This window comes from Passer domesticus, chromosome 2, assembly GCF_036417665.1.
Source record: "Passer domesticus isolate bPasDom1 chromosome 2, bPasDom1.hap1, whole genome shotgun sequence".
In the NCBI taxonomy this organism is placed as follows: domain Eukaryota; kingdom Metazoa; phylum Chordata; class Aves; order Passeriformes; family Passeridae; genus Passer; species Passer domesticus.
Genome location: NC_087475.1, coordinates 120,913,948 through 120,935,568, shown reverse-complemented (window position 1 = coordinate 120,935,568; position 21,621 = coordinate 120,913,948). Strand labels below are relative to the sequence as shown.

At 35.4% G+C, this 21,621-nt stretch overlaps 1 long non-coding RNA gene across 1 annotated transcript; it reads left to right on the top strand.

Annotated features, from left to right (window-relative positions):
• Positions 1-8,119: 8,119 nt before the first annotated feature.
• On the top strand, positions 8,120-13,660 carry LOC135295642 (uncharacterized). The gene is made up of 3 exons (XR_010357780.1): positions 8,120-8,211; positions 10,191-10,365; positions 13,491-13,660. It is a non-coding gene; the product is annotated as an uncharacterized LOC135295642 (long non-coding RNA).
• Positions 13,661-21,621: the final 7,961 nt, after the last annotated feature.

Genomic DNA, 21,621 nt, shown 5'->3' with positions numbered 1-21,621 from the left:
TCCATTCCATAAAATGGGAAGATCTCCAGTGCATGTCAGCTGGATAGGTTGAAACTCTGAGAAACACTGAGCTCTGTTGCATCATGATGCAAATTTATGCTGTCACTGAGCAGAAATATTTCCTTCCTTTTTTGACTAATTTTCCCATTCCAAACCAGAATTATTGTGCTTTTAGTATATCTGCCTTAGAGTGCTGCTCCAGTATAAATGAGCATCTCCTCTGATGTCAGCATCCTTGCATGAACTGATTGCTGTAGAAAAAAATACTTTAGGATGAGTACAGTAGGTGTCATATGATGATTGCTGTTTTCCTGGAGCAATTTAGATCGTTATCTCTTTTTCTTGCTTAGGATCTGCAAGTAAGAAAATATCTAAACTTTTTTGAGATTTAGTGAAAAAAATCCTGTTTAACATTTTGTGTGGACTTCTGCATTGCTGTAAGCTGTATGTATTTTTTTCACAGAAGAAATCAGGAGGAAATAAAAGCTCTTAAAAACAGTCCTCGTACTCTCCACGAAAAAACTTCCAGCAGAGATTGTTGACAAAGTGCTAAGTAACATGAGAAAAGGTAGCTGAATGGAGTCACTTTGTAATTAGCATTTCTTGTCAGAAAGATGTTCTTTAGGAGTGCAAATTGTTTGAAATGAGCAGTTTTAACTTCATTTTTGAGACAGCTAAATGGAATTTGTTAGTGAAGTGTTGCGATGAGGAACAGGAGGAGATTTTGAGTTTTGCTTTAGTACTTTTCAAGTGATAGAGATAGAAATCAGAGATCTGAATGTGTCCTTCTAGAGCAACTGGCCTAATTCTGGGAAAGAAAACCCTTTGTTGATGTTTACATTAAGTGCTTTTTCTGAATGTCTCCCTTAAAAGTTTTTCCATGTCATCTCTGGACTCTTCAACCTTCGTAATGCTCCTTTACTTCCTAAATATCTTTACAATGGGTAACTACTGGTGTGGTACTGTGTTTCTCTCAATTCAGAGCTTTATTTTCATTTAACACTCCTAGAAAGCAAGCTGACAGTCTGTTCACTATCCCATTGCCTATTTACATGCCCAGTCAGGCAAATAATGTATTTATGCCACTTTGCAATGACTTAGCCATTTTTGGATGAGTACCTTCACAGAAATGAAAATATAACAGCCAAAACTAAAATGTTTTCAGGACCCTTACAAAACAGAAGAGTCATTTGTGTCCCACCCCAAGTAATGTGTAAGATCAGATGTGTAGCACATTTTACAGAAATATAGATTCTGACCCACCTACTCTATGAGTAAACCTCTTGAAACTGTTGGGCTGCTGTGCCAAAAATAGAAGTGTTTGTAGCAGCTGTTGGATTGAACGAGTTGGAGTGTCTGCTGGGGAAAGCATGCAACAGTTAGACAAAAATCACAGCAGCTGAGACAGACAACTAAAACAGTCTAAGAGTCCTGGGGTGTATGAAGAGGCAAAATTATTGGATTCATCACAAAGGAGAGATTATGAGACATCAGTGAATAGAAATCTATCCTATTAAAATTAGTGGGACCAGTTGCAGAGTAAAGTGCTGTTTAACATGCACCAGCTGCTTCTGCTTCTCTTATCACACTGCAGGACACATTCTGGGACTGTCAAATTTCCTCCCAGTCATGTATTCTCATCAATATCTCCATTCTGCTGGACTGCTTTGGGATTTATCTTTTCTTTTCATAACCTTTCTGGGACCTCTCCTTTGATTTCTCTGGTTATGTCTTTTGCTGTGGCTTCTTCTTTTCTTCTGTTCTTTGTAGGAGTCAACTCTATAGTCATTATTCACCTTATCAGCTACCAAGGGTGATTTAGGGTGTGTAATTAATTTTAAGTAGTGAGCTAGCTCTTAGAAGAAGCCTAAACATATTTATTTTCTAATATGTTTTAATCAATGAGCTACAATTTAGAGGTCTCACATGCAGAAAAATTTATGTGGTAGATACAGCATTAGAAAACCAGATGGCATAGAAGAAATTGGAAATACAGCAGATGGGCAATGAATGAAATGCAAATTAAATAAGGTTTGAAGGATCTTAGGGTCTAACTGTAAATTTTAAAAGGGAAATACCTATTGAGTTAATTTTATCTTTTTCATACTACGCTATCTCATTTATTTATTTTTTTTAATTTATTTCAATTTTACTCTTTGAAATAGTATTTTCTTGACTTGTAGGTTGGGATATTAAAAAGTTTTTTACTGAAACAGCATCACAAAATGTACATGTTTTGTTATGATGCAGTTTCATAAGGACAGGCTAGAAGTTTAGAGTCTTCTGCACAAGGACTTAGTCATGTTCTGTTTAAGTACCAATATCAGGTATTATTCCTTTTTGATGTTCATCAAAGAGCACAAGACAATAGAAAAAACATCTTCCTTATAAATTTGTTAATTTTAACATCTGTACCTGTCATTTCTCCAGAAAAAAAAAATAGTTGCTACTTTTCCCACATAACTTACATTTACTGTACATTGACTTGTATAAAGCATTATAGCAGATGATAGATTTGTCATGGAGCTTTGTTTACACTACATTTGAAGCCATTCAACTGTAAAATCAGTTTAAGAAAGAGTGAAGTTGATTTCTTTACATGATTTACTTTGCTTTTCTTTTTCTAACAACAAGGTCCATATTGCAACAAATATTACCTTCTATTTCTGGAGAGAGAAATGGATTAGACACCAAATGAAAATGGACAGTTTTGAATTTTTGAACAAAAACCCAAACCCACAAAACCCTACACCCAAACCCAAAAAACCTAACAATAACTCCGTGACTTGAATCAGCAATGCAAGAAGTGGAGTCTTAGAAAGGGAAATATATTTTGGAATGCATTTAGAGTAAAAATGCCACAACAACAGTAATAAAACAACCCCATGCCTACGCTTATATTGGTGTTCATTTTGAAACTGTCAAAAAGTTTTGGAAAAAAAACCAACCTCTCCTAGAACAATGTCTCTATGGCCTATTCTTGGAAGTGACCAAAACCTGAATTTTTTAAATTTTTTTTTTTTGAGATTGGTGTACAACAGTAAATGTCAAGTATGTCAAAAGCTGATATAAGCACTAGAAAATTTCTTTTCACATGGCCTGAATTAACTCACCAACAGAACCCAAAATCTAACTCAACTTCCAAGGATGTCAGCTGTTGTTATAGACACAATTTTTAGCACCCTTCCAAGGCAGAAAGCTGTGTATGCAAATATAGCTGCAGTTGAGATTTGTGGTCCCCTGTAGCAAATAAAATTAGAGGCAAAGCCAAGAGTTCCAGTGATTCTTTCAACAGAAGCTTCTAAATTGTTCATGAGCAGCATGTTTTTAGTCACTTGAACATAACTAGGTCATACAACCCTGAAAGTGTCAAGCTTTGAAAATCTGAATTTCTTCAAAGTATGGTGAGATTAAATCCAAAGCCTTGGATCTGAGAGATGTTCATAGACATGACAACGTGAGTGTCTGTGAACCTTACAAGAGCATGAACAGCTAATGCTTCATGAGCATCAGCTCTGATGAGTAGCATGCTTTGATTTGGTTTGATTTTTACCAATCTATTCAGTTCAGTGTTTAGAGTGTGGATTGGCTTTACTGCCTTGAAGGATTCCAGACTACCATTTCTAACTTAGTATAGACAGCTGGAATAATTAATTTGAAGCACTGGCAGTTTAATTTCAAATAAATAGTTCCCTTTTCTCTCAGAATTCCAAAAGAAAAAAAATGCATATTTTTTTTTTAAATTTCAGATCATGAGTTTAGTACCTAAAAAGGCAAAATAAATATTTCTACAAAGTCCAAATCAGAAATTAAACTACAAAGTCATGCAATAGTAAAACATGGGCTTAAAATTACATGTTTAAGAAGAAAAGTCTTAATAACATGTTTTCCTGCCTGTACTTCCAGAATTTTGTTATAAGCAGTCTTTCTTGCATCTGTGAAGGTACACAAAGGAAGTGTGGTAAAAATCAAGCTCTAATGAAGTACTCTAGGATAGACTGACGTTTGCAATAAGGAAAGGTATCAATAAATCTCTTAAATATTACATGGGTATTATCAAGCTCTAAGATACATGTCAAGCATTGATATAAATAGCTAAAGTACAGATGAAAGTGTCTTGCTTCTTTATTGTTCTCTCCAGATGTGTGGTGCAGCAATTCCTCAGAGATGCTGTTTCACTCCTCTCTTTTCCTTCTGGTGGAAACAGGACTGGCAAGGCAGGAGCAGTCAGGGGATTTTGGTTTTCACAGATTTGCACCCAGGAGGAAAAGCAGCTGCAGACCTCAACAAGAAAAGACTTTGGGATGAGGATTGTCACTTGCCCTGGCTGGTGGGACTCTGATATGGGAAATGTAGGAGGAACAGTTCAGAGATTAGGGTGCACACTGATTTTTCCTGCCTTCATTCGCCAACACATGTGACATCCCATCCCCTTGAAACCTCATTTCATGATGAAGAGCCTTGAAGTTTCACTTTGCAGAACTAGTCTGGGGGAATATGAAAAACTTCTATAAATAATTTTTGACAGTCTTGTACTTTTTAAAAAAAATTATGGCAAAGATTTACAGAAAGCACATCTATACTGACTTTGTCTTGTCAGAAAATACTTCAAAGAAGGAGGACAGTTGAACATGTGATGGAGTTGGATTTTTTTTTCAAAACCTCTTAATTGTCAAGTTAATAATATTGTTTTAATGTATTATCAAAGTTTAGCCTGGTTATAATATGTATTATGATATGACACATACTCCTAATATTTTATATAATTTACTAAATTTATATGCAGTTCTTGTAGCCTCAGAGTCAAAATAGCTGTTTGCAAAATCAGATACATTGTTTGGATAAGTACATTGAAATAAAAGGAAATCTTAAATATTCTTTATTGTTTTAAGGCAAAAACTCCTCAATTATATCTTTTTTAAATGTCTATCACAGTAAAGGATTTACAGAAGTGTAGACTGGTCTATGAGAATCATAACCTAAAGAGACACTAGAAGTAGTTTGTTGGTATGTGTCTGTGACTGAAAGGTCCTGACAAGTTCTTGTACTTAATTTTTAACTGTTCCAGTATGTTACACTCTCTGCTTGGAAATTCATACCTGAATCCTAGTTTTGAGCAAAGACAATTTGCAGTTTCTATAATTTTATTAAAACAGAATTGAGATAATTTCTTTTTGCATAATGTAAGAATTAATCCCAGAACATTTGCCCCAGAATGTAATATATGTCAAAGTGCACTTTAAAAATGATGAAATTAACTAGTGGAATAAAATGCTTTTTGAAAATTCAAACACATGGTGAAGTTATTCTTCTAGCTCAGAAAAATCCTTGTCTCAGGTAGTTGGGGTGCAAGGCTGCCAATATTGGAACTATCACTCTATCCTGTTTTTATTCTCTAAACAATCTTCACTGGTTAAATCATCACTGTCAGTCATTTCCAGAGACATTATCACAGACTACATCGACAAAGTTCAGCCACAGATGTCCTTGCTTGTAATTCTGTCTAGGTATGGAATATGGACAATATTCACTTATCCTGTAAAGGACCAGACAGTTCAGATTCTTTGTCTATTTTGTTAAAGAAAGTGTGTTTCCTTGTTTCAACTATGCAGATGCTAAAGGGCATTTTCCATTTTTTAATTAAAAAGTAGCAGTTAGACTGATTTGTGCTGCTTTTTGTGTCCCAGACTGTCCAAGTGAAATTTCATACCCGGAGCCCAGTGTGCTTTACAGTGTGATGTTGCAGGCAGACCTAAGACCCTGAATGACTTTGTAGGATGATGATGTGTTTCCATGTTCTCTCTCAGCTTATCCCAACAGTGAATTTTGAATCTGTGTATTTCAGGCCTAAATATTTGGTAACTGTTTGACTTATAAGTAAGTTTTCATAATTCTATCTCAAGTCTTTAGACAGGAGGAAAAAAATCAAGACTTTATCAGGCAGGAGGCAATCCAACTGTGAGAGCCTGGAACACTGATATTTTGATGATCGCAGTTCCTAAGGGAATGAGATGGTGTGGAAAGCCTGCTAGTAAGGATTAGCCTTAGCTGGCAAGGACTAGTCTGCTGGTAAGCCTGACTAGCTGCTTGTTTGGAAGGAGAACCTAAAGAAAATTGATTATTTGGCTTACCTTAATTTTAAAGAGTATTTAAACTGTAATGTGGCATATAAAGTCAGATGGGAATTTCTCATGAAATGAAAGCCAATAGGTACATTTAAAAAGATGATAATTTGGAGAGCTTCCTAGATGCACCTGTTCTCATTCAGCTCAGGGAGAAAAAGACAGGTAGGTTTTAACAAACACTCTATTTAAGTACAATGGGTACTTAACATTTTGATTGATTGCTGAGGTAGATCCTCCCACAATAAATAAATATATATTCTGCATATATACATTGCTGTTCATTAACTAGCACAATAAAAAATACAGACCTCTGCAAAGAGGTATTTTTGGTTCATTTTTAGAAAAAGAATATAATTTTTTTGCTGAAACTCTCTCATTTGTAATTGTTAGAAAATTTTATGCATGAGTCATGAAGTTATGATATATTGGCCAGTTGGAAATATTTGATTATTTGATAACTTTATCAAATAACATTAAAATCTGAGCGAACAGAGGCATTAGATAAGGAGAAAAACAGTGATATTTAAGGGGATTTAGGCCATAGGGATGGAATTTGTACAAGAGAGATTTCCCTTGCTGTAGTGATAGATATGGAACAGCTTGTGTTCACACTGCTCAAGACAAATCCTCTGACAGGCAGGCCTTGCCTCCTCTCCCTAATCCTGGCTGGCTCAGCAGCTGCTGCACAGCCCTTTGCAGCTCCTCCACAGCCCTTTGCAGCTCACTAGGGGTGTCCCTGTGTGGGATAACAGGCACACAGTGTTGGACTTGCTCTTCCTCCTCCCACTCTGCATTGTCAGGGATTATAAGAGAAATCAGTACCCTTCCCAAACCTGTTTAATTCAGAGTCCTGAATGTTACTCTGTGCTGCCACTCCATTGTTTTATTTGCTGCTGTTGTTGCTCAAGTGGTCAGGGCATCATTTTGAGCACATCACTGTGTGTGCTGCTTCCTCCTCTGCTCTGGAGACCTTCCAAAATGGGAGGAAATCCTGCTTACAGACACTGGGACATAACTCTAGGGAGAGTTAAATTGTGTGTGCATTTTTTATGTGCAGAGGATCACATTTAAGACTCTGTGTCTGGATGAGCATCACAATCAAGGTGGAGTGCATCCTTCTCTTAGGCCGTAATGACAAAGGCTCACTGCTGAACCTGTGATGCTTGTCAGCCACAGATTTTACTGGCTACTGTGAAATCATTTCTTCACAGGTGTGACCAGAGTAGAGGCCTGGAAAGCTCCACCAGACCGCCTGATCTATGAGTAGAATTCATCAGCAATTTCTCCTGGTGCCTTTCAGGGATTTGAAGAACAGTGGCTGTCTAGGGGATTTACATTCCCATGTGGCATCCCTATAAAGAGTTCAAAGATCTCACCCTCCCTTTATATGAAGCAGGAAGTCAGAGACTGCCAGGGAAGGTCATGAGTGGAATAACTGGCTGCCCTGGTATTTGATGCTTGGGTGCCTCAACATACAATTTCCCCTGTGTTTGACAAATCAGAGATCCTTTTGTGACTTTTTACTAACCATTCCAAGCTCTGAGAGGAAAAGAACACAGAATGGGATAGCCGCAGAGGTGTACCTGCACCTCAGCGGGTTGTTTATGAGGCAGGGGAACAGAGAAGAGATGTCATCATACAATATCTTAGTCAGCCTGGAGTATCACCAGGGGAAAATAGGGAGAGAGGGAAGATTGTGTGAGGCAGATGTTAGGTGTGAATGTTTCTCTAGCAGGATGGTGCTCTGTAAAACCAGTGAGCATACTCTCAGACAGCGTAGTCCTTTACTTCAAAACTCAATGAATGCCCCTTTTTTGGGGGGGGTACTTTTTTTGAGGGGGGCGGTGTTGGTTTTTTTTTTTTTCATCTGGGTAGCTGACTGTCGCTGTCAAAGTTGCACTTACTCTCTGACCTGTGCAGAGGGGATGCCTGGCAGCTTATGTTTTTGCACTGTTTATAGAAGTCTCTTTGTTCTTGATGTTCAGAAATGTGTATGGCTGTGGTTTATCAGTCTCACTCTCTGTTCCTGGCCAGAGCTGTGATGCAGCTTTCTGTCATGCAGACCCTGTTGTCTGGAGGCAGAGAGGTAAGCTGGTGATGGGAGGCTGCCAGGTACAGAAGCTGTTCTTCCCTTGTGTCACCTGTGCCCTGCTTGTTTTACCCTGCTCCCTGTCATGCCTTGACTTCCCCAAACACAGTCAGTGCCCCCTGCCCCTTCCCTCCTTGCTCTCTGCCCTCAGGCAGACATAAGGAAGGCTGAGCCTTTGCCACAAAACCTTTTTTGTGATGGTCCCCAAGGTCCTGCTCTGGTTGTGCATGCCAGACTGCTCCAGACCTCTGGCTGGCAGTTGTCATTAATGATCTCATCTTCAGGGACTTCTGAGTTTTGAGTTGATGTGGCTGGCAATGTGTTTTCACAAGATTTGCTTCAAACACCAGCCCAGGAGCAAATTCTCATGAATGAGAGTATCAGAGAAGTGGGACCAAAGACTAAAATGAGATATTAGCCAAATTGACAGCATAGTCATGGCTATAATTTGGAGAATTTTGAAACCAATATTTTGTATCTCCTATGAAAAGCACTTGTTGTAATCTTGTGCCTTCTCACACAGTGCATTTCGCATAACAATAATAGAGATAATTATGGTAATTACAATAAAAATTAATAATACTTGCCCTTTTTTCAGTAGATTTTAAAGTGCTTTTCAACACTGACTAATTAAGTCTAACAATATCTTGCGAGGTGGGTAGCAGGTGTCTGCTCATCTCTCTGGATCCTGTCACCAACCCTAGTAGTACAGCTGCTTCTACTTAAGTCTCATTGACTTCTAAATTATCATCATGGTTTTCAGCAGATAATTTTCCCACATCCTCTCCACAGTGTGTCGAGAAGTGGAAGCCCTTTCTTATATGACTTTTGTTTTGAGAACCCTGGAAATATGCATGGAGAGGACTTATGGCTATATGCAATATAGTAGGAATGAGAGGCTGTGCCGCCATGCCAACTCAGGCATGCTTGACATGTGAAAAGGTAGAGAGCATTTTGGAAGGGAAGTATGAAAATCCTCTAGATTATGCAAGAAAATAACTTCAGATCGCTCATCTGGGTAATGTTTAGCCATATGATCAAGCCTATCCAGACTTGCCCACTGGGGAGAAAAAATTAATCCAGGTTCTGATGATGCTTGTTTCATACACAGAAAAAAAAAATGAAAAAAAAAAACAAAAACAAAAACAAAACCACCACAAACCATAAGAAATTATAGAAAAAAAATGTTTATAGGTTTTATCTCTTCTTTCCTTTTCACCTACCCCCTTAAACAGATACACACATGGTGCATTTATTGTATTTTCAGATGTTAGATGAGAGATTATTCATGTTGAGGCAAACTAAACTGAGATGCAACCTGTTCCTCCTGATAATCATGGAATAATCTGGACTCTTTGCAGCAACACAGAGGGTTTTGAGAAGGCTATGAAATGACAGATGCTCGATTAGATTTTTAAAGGGTAAAGTGGAGGATGTAGGGTAAATTTTTCTGAACAGTGTACAGAAGACAACACAAATCCTGTTATTAGTTTACAAGAAATGTGGGTGTTAAATAATAACAGGATTCCTACGCAGACATTTCTAATATAACTGCTGCACAAATTTACACCCATGCATCCAATGAGTTCACACACTAAAAACTGGAATAGGTCTTTCAGTTCTCATATGTTATCAAAATTATTATTCTTCATTTTCTCAAGTAGGGTGACAGGATTTTTAAGACTAGCACCACATAAAAAGCCTGATTCTAACTCTGACCCTCAGGAAATTAATGATGACAGATAATCCATCATGAACTTTGGATATGGACACTACAACACCCCCATATTATGCCAGATCAGGCAAATATCTTTGACAATGAGGGAACTTGTGCACCTATCAAGTCAGAAAGCACTGAAATCAGATAGTTTGTAAAAGAGCACAGCCCTGATCAGGGTAATTAGAGCATGCATGTCAAATTTCTTCTGAATTGAGTGTTCATGCAGTCATACAAGAGATTTTTTTTCCCTCAGTAGAACTGCAGGTTGTAGGAAGAGCAAAGCCCAAATCTTCCCATGAGGCCATTCAAAAGAACAGAGATGCTACTAAAAATCCTGATTCATTTGGAATCACTTCTTCTGGAGATTAGAGAAGACCAGACTGGGCATCTAAAATGGAGAACAAGTATTGTACAATAACCAGGATAAAGATGTAAGGGGATATTAATTAATTAAGAAATGAAAAACAAGTGTCTCTGGCTAATATTAACAAAATTGTACGGATTAGAGATGAATAAATGCAACAAAGATGAGCTCTAGGCTTCTACGTAACTTTTTAAAAAACCCTTATAGCTTGTATATCTTTCCCAAAAACTCACAAAGGGCTCAGAGTCCCAATGAATCTGATCTTGATAAATATTGAAGAATACAATTTTTAAGTATCTTTATTGGATTGTAAACACAAAATAAATTGTTCAGCTTACCTAAGAGGTATTATTCTTTTTAAAAAAACTTTGGACAGACAAAATTCTGAAATTGTATATCTTCTTATTCTATCAACTGTACTTTTAAAGTCCAGTGCTTAATAGGAGAACATAGTAAAATTAAAATTCAGCCTGTTTTAGCAGTAATTTAATATTTATCAGAAAAATAGTGACAGGTTTTTTTTTCTGGTGCTTGCAGAATAAAGTACTGATTCTACACTTAGATAATTGTAGTAATATTGTGTATTACTTTTTAAAGTTTCCACATCTGAAAACCAGCTCCTTTCCTTCAGTGTCACCCTAGTGTGGGGTGTCCTAAATGTCTGCTCCCAGGAACTGTGAGCACAGAGAAGTAGTATTTTTTATTCGAAAAACAAAATAATAAGTTGATTAGTAACTTATGCCCCGGGAATCAGGGGAGTGTCAGCATTTAGCCTTAATTAACCTTCTTAAAATTCACTTTGACTTTGGGCAGAAGAGCCAGCCTAAGAGAGAAGGGCTGTAATAATGTATTTTGCTAGTCTTTTAACTAGAAGAGTTCAATTTGAACCCTAGCTATATAATTCAACTAAAAAAATCCTACTGATACACATTCAAAATAAATCATTTGGTAGCACAGCACCTTTCTGATAGCAACAGTAAAAAATGTCTAATTTGATATTCTTTACTTTTTAGGAGTTCTTTACCTTTAAGTTGCTGCTTGTAGAGCACTGGGAGGCTTCTTTCCAGACATACTGTATTTTTGACTTAATATGACATGTCTAAGATTTTTTCCTTGTAGATAACACCCTTCCCTGTAAAATAAATGGTCTGGGCACTGACACATGAAAACATTCCCAGCTGGAACAACTCTTAAAGCATTTGCTTAATGTTCTGCATAGGAGTGGATTCAAGCATGGGCTTATGAGCTTTCAGAATCCAGGCTTGGTACCTGGCCCAGTACCTGAGAGAATAAAACTCCATGTGTCATTAACCTTCCTATCCTGCTCACATTTAAAAAACAACAACAACAAAAAAAAAAAGAAAAAGAAAAAAACAAACAAACAAAAAAAAAAACAAAACAAAAAACAAAAAACAAAAAAACCATCACCTAGATGATCGATTTAAATTGCAGTGACTGGCAGAAGATATAAGACTAGAAATGAAACCAACAGCAAGTTTAATTATAGAAACTCCATGTAAATCATGAAATCATGTGGGGTTTTAGCAGAATTATGATACATGATGTAAAAGGAGATTGTAGGAATAATGCTTTTAATAGAGGACTGAAATACTCTTTTTTAGTCAGTTATATCTCCCATTCATTAAAAGAAGCAATAGTTGCTATCTCTAATTTTTATAAAGTGTTAGAATGCAGAATGAGAAATATTGATTTAGAAGGTGGCAATTTTAACAACATCAGGTTTTTCGGCCTGTGAAAAGTACATATAGTCTGCCTGAAACAACTACATAGAACTAAATTAGACCTGTTTGAGCAAGCTGCTATAAAATATGATTTCAGATATTATCCAGAGCTAGGGAGATAGTAGTTCTAGAGTTTTAATATCTTTTACCTGCAATAGTTTGTCCAAATCAAACGAAGATATATTTAAACTGGAAATAGTTTAGCAACTTAGCAGTTGCACTTACTGTGTCTTACTGTATCCTTTACAGAGAAAGCAATTAGCCAAAGAAATAATTTTAATAATATTAATTAACCAGATAACACTACTTACTCATGTCAATAAAAATATTCCCTCATACAGCATTCTTTGATAATTTTGTTCTTTCTGTTTTGAATTCATAAAAAATGAGAGATATATAGATTTACTGGAGCACTAGTGTGACTGTAGAAAAAAGCCATCTGTTTTCGTGTAATTAACACAATATTAGGTTCAATTATTTGTACACAGCAAACCCAGGTTTTCTAGAACTATTTCTAAACTTGATTGGATGTCATCACAACAGGCAAAATCCATAATATTGCAGAGCAGCTTCTTCTGATGGATAACTATTTAAACATCAGTTATGTGTGCCTAACCCTAATATCCACAGCTTCTTGGCCTGACTCTTTGCTGCAGTAAAAAGCTTATGGCTAGGCATCATTTTTCCTCAGTAAACAATTATGATCTGTCACAAGTCTTTCAAAGTTTTCATCACTGTATTATTTCACAAAAAGTATAAAGCTTTGCAGTGTATGCAAGACATTATTTTTTTTCTCTAGTGATTAGTGTGATGCACACTCCATGTTTTAAAAGTCCATTTTAAAATCTAGGCAGGTGCAGCTGGATGTTGTCTTCCATTGTCACCTTTACCACTACTATTAATGAAGATAAAATTACTGGATTAAGCCTGGTCATCATTTAACTGTTTATGCATTTAAAAATAGTATTAGATCATAATTTTTGCCAACAATTTTTTTTGCTTGAAATTTAAGTTTCAAAATTGTGTTTCTTGGTTTGCAAGCTATAGCTTCCTAGACTATAAACTGTATTTCTTTCATGTACTAAAATTCATACACTTTTTTGACTAGGTTCACCATACAAACTAATTCACAGTCCATAATAACTGCTGTTAGGTACAATGTATCTGCCATAAAATGTTATAGTCCATGAGACTTTAAAAATGTATAATGTTCTTTCACACATATCTCGTATGAATGTTCCAGAAAATCATTTCTCCTAGCAGTTATTATAAAAAGATAACTGAGGATTAGCTCCATCTCTTTCCCCATTCTTTTTTGAAGTTTAGGTCTAATCTCAGATGTGTCTGTGTCTTTAGACAATGTTACAGAAGTAGAAATGCATTTTATATTTCAGTGGTTGTGCTAAGATTAGGTCTAATCCCTGCTGCTGTTTCCATTTACTGTGTGTAGTGAACTTCCATGCAATTACATGTGGGAAAAATTGTAGCACCATATCCAAGAAGAATCAGGGCATCTGGTCTGGAATCAGCCACAGATGGGTATGTATGATCCTTGAGTGTGTTTTGTGCAATGCCGGAGAAGGAAAGTGTCGTATCCAGACTTGAATTTCAGCCTTGTTGTGACAGATAACAGCTCCACTACCAGAGAGGAAAGTCTCTTTTGAGAAGCATCCTTTATGCTGCATGGAACATGGAAATCAACAAACTTCGTATCAGTGTTTGACAATATACTGAAAATAACTCTGTGTTGCTTGGGGAGTTTCTGAAAACAAGGGCTAAATGTGTCCTTGGAGGAAATTTGTTGTATGCTACATCTCTGCCTGGTAGATCTAAAAGTCTGCATGGAATTGGTGGTTGTGGCTGTGCACAGGGGAGCACCACAGCAAGAGCAGCTTCTCTCTTGTGAAGTGCTGGCAGAGCAGGGCTGGTACAGAATTTGCTAACAGTTCTCACAGAGCAGAACCAAACTTCTCTCACAGCTCAAATTTTCTGCTTGTATGAAGCAGTTTCCTCTCATTCCTTATGTTCAATTCATGGAATAAATTCATGGAATAAATTCCTGGAATTTCCATGCTTTCTGTTATTGAGGCTGCAGGTCTCCCTTCATCATTCTGTCCATTATCATATGATGGTAACTGCATCCTATAGCCCAGAATATTTGTATGGACCTGACAAACAAGATTTACATTGCAGAACAGGCTCTGAAGTGAACACAGTATGAAATTATCACTTTTTATTACAGACAAATCCAATTTTAATCTATTTTGGATGCTAAATTACAATTAGAGCTAACAATGTATAAAAATTTGTATTTCACAACTTCCACATTGTATTTAATTTTCAAATTACAGATAATCAAAATTGTGGTTTTATTTTTCAACTATATTTGCTAATCACAGTGTTGCACTGAACAATGTCTGTAGGGTCTTGTTTGATTTGCTGGGGGTTGGTTTTTTGATTGGTTTGTTTGTTTATTTTCTCAAAATATTCTATTTATTTTGGCAATTTCAGTAAGCCACAGTGCCTGTACAATAATTGTTTGGAATGGAAGATAACACATGGATACAGAGTTTATTAACATATCTTAATATATATTTCACTATTTCATTTCCATCTTGTAGTGCAGGATGTAGTTGTGCTATGTGAGTTTACAGATATACCTACATCAAATAAAGAAACCAAACAGGTGCATAGAAAGCCTATTCAAAGAAATTATTAAGAAAAATATATTAGAGAGTCAGAGGATCAACTGTGTGTCCTAACTGAATTCTGGTGTCATGAAAGCAAGAACCTGAAGTTCTTTGGCTATAAATGTAGGACTTGCCCACTTATAAAAGCTGCAGCAGTTGTCAGCTCAGTGAATAGAGAAAAATTCAGTTTTAGAGGGAAACAATCATTTTACCAAAAAATATCAACAGAAAACAATTTTTTTTAAGCCTTAACTATTTTTAACACAAACATTGAGCTATTCCTTGCTACCTTGCTAACATTTAATTCCTCAACTCTCTTTTTTTTTTTTTTTTGGCTCATATTTATTTCATTTCTCTGATATGGTATATAACTGTTGGAGGAAATGTGAGGCAAAACAATTCTGCGACAAATGAAGTCACAATGCTAATGGAAAAGTTAGTGCAATAGTTTTTAATTTCAGCAAGGAAGCAATGTATGTCCCTTTTTCTTCCAAGGCAGCAAATCAAAGCAATGGACATATCCAGTGCAATGGCTTCAGTGTAAACAATCCTTGCACGGTTGTCATCCACAATAATTGCAGCAAGGCAGTACTGAAGTCACTATCAAGAGTCAGATAGCTGACAGAGCCCAGAGTCAGATAATCTGACTGAGCCCAGAAAAACCCTGGGCTCCTAAATGTGAGAGTATATTGCAGTAAATATTTAAGAACTGCTCAACAATTCTAAAGGAGAGCTTTATTCTAAAAGTGTTTCACATGAGTGAAAAAAAATAAACAACAAACTGGCATACTTGAAAGAATATGGTGGTGTTTTGTAAAGATGAGCTGCAGACATGAATGCAGGATACATTCTGTTCACATACATTTAATTTAAACTAATTCAGATCTCCACTTCCTTGCATCCTGTATAGGTGCTTATTCCATTTCATAGTGAGTGTAACAGTACAAGTACGATTACATTTGGTAGCATTTAACACCTGTTTTGCATAAAATAAAAGGTTTTCCAGATGGAAGCAATAGAAAATCAATCTGAAAGGCAAAATGATTCCTTATTGGAATTAATTTATGGTGCTGTTTGATTTCACCAGCTAAAATGGTGGCTAACAGCTCCTGGAAGGAAGAATTCTGCTCGTCAGTCCTCACCCCTGGCCATGCAATTGTGCCCCTCCCAGTGCTGTGAGAACAGAGCCTGCACTCAAGATAGTAAACCAGGAGAAAATATTTAGTATGTTTGATTTTTTTTATTTTTTTAAATTTTCCAAAATATCTTTCTGTAGATTTTTGGCTGACACTTTCTTGCAGTGACAGCTGCGTGTGAAATTGGGAAGCCAAGTGACCTTGTTCTGAGCCAGGAATCACCTCTTTGACTATATCCAAGGGAGTAAGAGGAAACCATAAGAGGAGTCAAAATGCTTGGCTCATGTGGCAAATGTCCACAAATGTCCACTGTAAAGCTCGTATTCCATACCATGAAAACTGCTGGTTTCCCCCAGGTGTGTGGATGTTACACATCCTGTTACAAAGCTGTTACAGAGAATGTTGCAAAGCTCACACAGATAAGTCTTGGCTATGCAATACATGATGTTTCGACCAACTTTTTCAAAAGACTTCTCCAAATTTTGTATCAGAATAAAAGACTTCTTTTGGATCTAAAGAAATTTGCTCTATAATCAATATTTCTAATTAATTACCATGTTTGGCGCTTGGGTAACTTCAGGCTATTTAGCCCTAATCAAAGTGTAAAACTACTTAGTTGAAAAAGGAAAGTTGGTTTAATTTGATCCAGGGCAATTTTATAGGAATAAATCAGTGTTTCTATCTAAAAGTGAAGAGGTACCCTCAACATGCCAAAATATTGTGCTAATATCAACAAAAAAATTTATTGGTATATTCAAAGGTATTAATAGTAATCCACATGGATGAAAGACTCTGGCAAAATGCTCCACAAAAATCTATCAGAAACTTTACTTCTTATCCCTTAAAGGCTGTTTTTAATGTTCTGTAGTGTGAATATATCACTGTGGCATTAATAGGTGATAAATTATGTAGGCGTGAAATTGGGCCTAAATTTCTAAAATAAGAGTTAACTGTTGTTTAAGACCAAAAAAACTAAATCTGTAAAGTATTGCAAAATTGAAGTAATAAGAAAAGTGGATTGTTTTTCTGGGGGAGGGGTTTTTTTGTGTGATTTTTTTTGCTTTAATACAGCATGATGATGGAAATTGCCCAATATTTAAAATTTGATGTCATTTATTATATTTTACAAGATCTATAATATAAGGACTGGAAAATATGATAAAATTTTAGATAAGTGAAATTAGAATAAATTTTGTGTACTGTTGGAAGAATCACAAACATAACTGAAATGTTTAATAAAAATAATTGTCAATTGGATTTTGATACAAGCAGGAAAATACCCAAGCACAGGAATAATTTAATCTATTCATACAAATTTTTGTACTAGAAAAATAGCTTAGGGGAACTGAGTGGGAAAAACCACAAACAGCAAACAGATAAGCAAAATGATTGCATTTACTTCAGTAAAAAGTCTCCTTGGTGTATGGTGATGCTATCACATAAAACAAATATATGAAAACATCAAAACATTTTTTGAAATAGCATAGAAAATAACAGTGTTATAATTCTATCATGCACTCTTTGCGTGTAGACATGATGTTGTGTAGTTTCCATTTTCTCTACTTCAAAAGTAAAGATGGCTTTGGGATAGATTATTAGAAATCTGGGAACACTTCTTTGCAAGTAGAGGGTGAAAGATTTCTTCACAGGGATGATTAAGACAAGCATGGGCATAAAAGCATGAATGACTGTAAAAAGATTTTTTTTTTCTCTAGACTGTGTTATCAATTCAACATCCTTTTTAAAAAAAACCAAACCAGTTCAACATATGTTACTTTAAAAGTAATACTGATTTTTTCAATTGTTTGTTATATTTCCTAACAGCTTTTTTTTCCTCGAAAATGTTTTCTAAAGATGATTTATTTCCCTCTTTACCTTTTTCCAACGCAATCTATTTACTGTTGGTTTTATTTTTGGGTCTGTATCACAAAACTAATCTGATTCTATTTATTTACCTTAGGTTTTATTTTTTAATTTACCTTTATTTTAAAATTTACCTTATGTGTCACTCTTAGTCATTTTCAGTACCAATTTTGTTTTGCTTTTGAACTTTCAAATCTTTAAACAGTGTTTTGTGAAAATATTTTGTCATCTCCTGCTTGCTTGCAATTTTTACTATCTTCTTTTTAATACCTGTCAGTTAGTGCTTTAAAGTGACATAGAGTGCCTCCTACAATGATAAACTTCATTTTAATATTAAAAGAAGAAATATGGTTTTGAAAGTCATTCTAGTTTTCACATGTAGTAAATTTCTCATGTTGATGCTGAGTTACAATGCAGTAGGACAGAATTTTAACGTACGATCATCACCAGTGGTTCTCAGATAATTTTAGCTTGTCCCACAGTGGTTGTAATAAATGTCTGTGTTCTCTCTTTTGCTTTTTTCCTAATTCAGGTGAAAATTTTGGGACATGGCATTTCAAGCAGGGAGACAACAGTAAAAATGTGAAAAATGAATTCTGTTACTTTTTAAAGACTAGCTCACCACCCAGATACATGTAAGTACTTAGGAAACAACTATGAGGACAATTCTTTATTTTAAAACCTTTTTTATTTCAATTTAATTTAATTTTTTTCTCTTACATATGAATCCTAGAGAACAGTTTTGCATAATTACATATGTTACACACAAACATCAATTAATACCTGGGATTTTGAATTTTGGAGTTTGTTTTTGCGCAGGAGATTTTCCTGTGGAATAAACACAAAATGCCGTTACCTTTGAAAGACAGGTACTTAAACTTATTTTTCAATAAATTTGTAGTATCACTATCAGGTATTTTTCTACAAGAAAAAGCACTGGGAACTGGGTTGTACATATGTGGGATTTTTTTTTTTTGTTTGGTTGGGGTTTTTTTTTTGGGTGGAGTTTTTTTGGGTTTTTTTGGGGTTTTTGGGTGTCTCTTCTGTAGGTTTTGGAGATTTTTTTTTGTAATATATATTTTGCAGTATAATGAGTACAATCTGACCTCTAGAAATTTAAGGTGAAGAAAAGCTGGATATTGAAAGAGATAGGAGAAATATTCTGGATAAGAGCCACAGGAAGGGGGTGACCCAGACCCAGTGGAAATGACATTTAGAAAGTTAATTTTAATGTTTTGGAGTCAGCACTCCACATTCTTTTACACTAATGGAGGAACTGAAGACCTTATTCTTTTCAAAAGACCAAGTCCTTGAGCTTTGTTCAGCATTAGTTATACTGGGACACGATATAATAAGTAAAGTAAAATTCCAGCTGTGCACTTTACTGAGGTATTGAAAGTAAAATGTACTCAGAAATACTAATTTAATTCACCACCATAACACCCACTTTGTTGAGAACAAGAGATTTTCACATTTTCTCATCAGGAAAAAGTTAGTGAAAGTATGGTGAAAAGATTTTGCTACCAAAAACAAAACATCCCTGTGAAGAAATGCCTCCTATGGGACCCTCCTGGGTGAACTATGGCAGAAGAGCACAAAATAACCATATTTCTAAAGCTGTACATCTGAGTCTTTAGAAAGAACTTGTTGAACTCTTCCTTGAATGATGTCTAGAGTTGCTCTTTTCCAACACTTATTCTGCCTCCTGCAAGCAATATTAAATTCCCTGAACCTTTTTGAAGGATTCTTCATTGTGAACTGAACAACATATTGGTGTATTTATGTTTTGTGCTGCAGCAGGAAAAAAATAAGAGCACTGAAAAATAAGTTGCAAAGAGGCTATGGATACATGGTCAAATCCATTACAAGCAAGCTTTTTTCCAAAGGATTTGCTCTGACATTGCTAATATGCATGGTCCTAAAATATCAGGGAATACACAGGGCAAAGCTCAACAATAGTGTCCTTGAGTCACACAGAGGATGTGTCTCAGTATTTTATTCACATTAGATTAATGTTTGCTGTCTTAGAGAACATTCTAATTGAAGACAAGCAAAATAGCTGTAATGACTTCCAATAAAAGCAGGAAAAAGGAGAGCAACAGGGAACACAAGGAGTAAATGCTGTTTTCTTCACATAGCTGTGTTTCTATGTCAACATGGATATATCATCTTTAGAGGCAAGAATACATTGAGTCGAGTATCTCCTTTGTAAGTAAATTAAATAAAAAGAAAATTTTTCTCTGAAATCAATGTGTCCTGTCTTCTTATGCCTCAGACAATTTAATGCAAATTCTTCATGGGCTAAAGAGCTTTGTTTAATGGTTGGAGAATTCTCTTCCATTTATAAAGAATAGCCTAGAAAATGTATAGTGGACTACTGAGCCATCTTATCAAGTCCATGTAACCAAATAAAGAATTTAGACCAGTTAATTAAAAGAAGTCATTAAAGGTGTATTCTTGCAACAAACAATTACGGAGTAGAAAATAGCCTTGAAATGCAATTAAGTTCAAATGTTTCTCTCTGTTTACCAAAATTAATTCATGCCTCCTTGTCAGCATAACCTAACTTGAAGATTTGTAATTTGACACTGTTATGTAAGACACAATTATCATCCTAAATTTCTAAACACAACAGAATTTAGATTTTGTATTGAATACATTATGTTATAAGAACAAAAGATGTTTCTTGTCTTTAGCAATGCTTTAGTAATTTTTGTTTCACTGGTAGGTGCTCTAGTCCAGGTGATTTTGTTACTGGTGAGAAGGGAAATCTGGAAGTTATTTCTTCAGAGCTAATGCTGAACATTAGAGTCATTTTAATTTTGTGAATATTGACCTCCTGTGACGACTTATGCAAGGGGTGCTTTTCTGCAGTATTTGTAATTTGCAGTTGTGTAACTTTGGTATTATTCTTAATAAAAGTTTGGATCAGATTTGGGGTTTATTGCCATTGAGCCCTCGAGACTCTCTTACTGTGTACAATGTTAGGGTTATTAGGTGGGAAGGATATTGATTTTTGCATAAAATTTTAGTGCTTTAGTCTAGAAAACCAGTAATGCTCCTCTCCCCTCAACAAACTCAACAAAAATGACCTTTTTTTAGACCAACCATCATGAAATAAATAAAAGCAGAATCACTTATTTAATGCATACTTTCAAGGGTCAATAAGAGATTGCTTCAGATTTGGTTTGGAAGGAGCAAGTTATTAGAAGAAAAAAAAAGGAAATGGAAAAATGCAATAAAATGACAGTATGTGATGTGGCATTAGAAGGATCAGCTCAGGAACAAGTAAACCATCAGTATTTTTTTCTTTTTTGGGACGAATCTGCAGGAACACCTCAAATGTTTACAGTTTGTTTCATAATCTTGGTAGGCACATTTAATGAGGAAACCCTTCAGTATTTGTCAGAACTCAAGAAAATTTTATTAATTTGAAAAGATTACCTGATCTGAAAATAAACTTTTTGAACTTAACTTATAAAACAAGTCATAAACTGCACAGAGTCATTCAGGAAGCCCTTCTTTTCCTTAATAATATTTAGATCATTGTCTTCTGTTCTTTTTGCTTTTGCACTAAGCTACTTACACATTTCTAAATACCTAATTAACTTCATAATTAAGATAAATGCTTTATACTCAAATGGCTTCTTTAAACTCATAACCAGTTGTAATGCAGCCACTGCCCTACATACTGGAATATAAAATATTTTATTGTTTGCATAGCACTAATATTAAGATGTTATTACCAGTTATCTGAATTTACATACAAAATGTTTCTAAGTGTAACACTTGAGAGGTTTATGCTTTGAATATTTAAGTATTTGCATTTTTTTCACCATTAAGAAAGAACAAGCGATTGCAATAACCTAAATATCTTCCAAAGATCAAATAA